This window comes from Stegostoma tigrinum, chromosome 34, assembly GCF_030684315.1.
Source record: "Stegostoma tigrinum isolate sSteTig4 chromosome 34, sSteTig4.hap1, whole genome shotgun sequence".
NCBI classification, from domain to species: Eukaryota; Metazoa; Chordata; class Chondrichthyes; order Orectolobiformes; family Stegostomatidae; genus Stegostoma; species Stegostoma tigrinum.
The window spans coordinates 20340570-20342177 of NC_081387.1; positions in this window are offsets into that span (position 1 = coordinate 20340570).

The following is a 1608-nucleotide window of genomic DNA, read 5'->3' on the forward strand; positions in this document are numbered from 1 at the left end:
AAAATCTGCAGCTGTTAGATCCAAATTGAATTAGAGAGGTTGGAACAACACTAATCTTGCCTTAATTACCAAACTATCAATCAAAACCCTATGCCCTCCTTCATTGACATATGCTAGATAGGAGGAAAGGATGAATGCTTTCCAAATTTGCTGTCATAAATATATTATCCTTACCACTTCTAGGCATCACGTCCGGACTCTAAGAGTCTACTAATTCTGCGAACCACTCCACCCAAAAATGCTGACTCTGTTGCCGTCGTTCCGGGACTAATAAGATTTAGAGATAGGGAGATATTGCTGGAAAGTGCCAAGACATGACCTAATCGAATGCTAAGTCAGGTTCGATGCACTAAGTATCAGATCGTTGAATAGTTGCTTCATATCACAGAAGCCCTACAGTGGGGGAAAAGGGCATTCAACCCACCAAGTCCACAGTGACACTCCGAAGAACATCCCACCCAGACCGAACGCCCACCCCAAATTTCCAAAGGCCAGTCAACCTGCATAGCTTTGGGCTGTGGGAAGGAACCCACGCAGGCACGGGGCGGATGTGAAAACTCCGTATAGGCGCAAAAGTGGAATCGAATCTGAGCCCCTGGTCAGTGAAGCAGCAGTGCTAAACACCGACCCACCGTCCCGCCCAGCGCTCAACAGTGTAAAAATTGCATTAAACCTTTTGGAGCATGCTGTGGGAAATCTTTAACCTGCCACAATTGGAAAATCTTTCGGAGGAAGCAATGTGTATTTTCTTTGACTCTACATTACCTTTCCCCACTCCACCCAATCACTTCTATCTCCACATGGGTGGTAAAATCAACTCGTAACGTACAAATCAAAGAAGTCGTGATAGACATTTGTAATACACTGTTCGGCACTACGTGAAGGACAATGCCCAATTCTGGGTGCGGCACTTTAAGAAGATTAGCAAGGTCTTAGGGGGGAACATGGAGGAGATGGAATTGGAATTAGAGGTTTCAGTTATGCAGACAGCCCGGCGAAGCTGGGATTCTTTGCCTTACCGCAATAAAATTTTACGAAGAAATTTAACCACGTTGTTCAAAATCATGGGTGGTTTCGAAAACTTTATCAGGAAAAGATATTTTCAGTAGCAGATGGTAACAAGGTAAATACCAGTGAATGCCATCTTTCGGTGATGTGCAACATCGCCAGAAGAAACATGAGAAATCATCTCATAACAAGCCAAGTTTTATGATCATGAGTATTGAAGTCCTGTATTTGGACATTTTCCGGAAGTATACGCTCGGGAACATATATAATACCCTAGCTGAGGTCGAACAACTGTCATACAAGTTCAGCATAACTTGCAGGGTTTTTTTTACTCTGTGTCACTTCCAATAAAGTCGTGGATGCTGCGTACCCATTTGGTGCTCTTTCCGCCTGTCCGTCCACATACACACGCAAATCTCTTTGCTCCTCCTTATAGAGTTATACTTTTATTTTTATATTGTCACTGCATGTTCTTTCGACTGAAATGTATCATCTCACGCTTAGCTACGCTGAAATTCGTTAGGTGCCTTCCACCCAATCCATCAACTTGTCAGTTGTACAATTAAGATTCTACACTATCCTCCCATATTTAATCTTTAG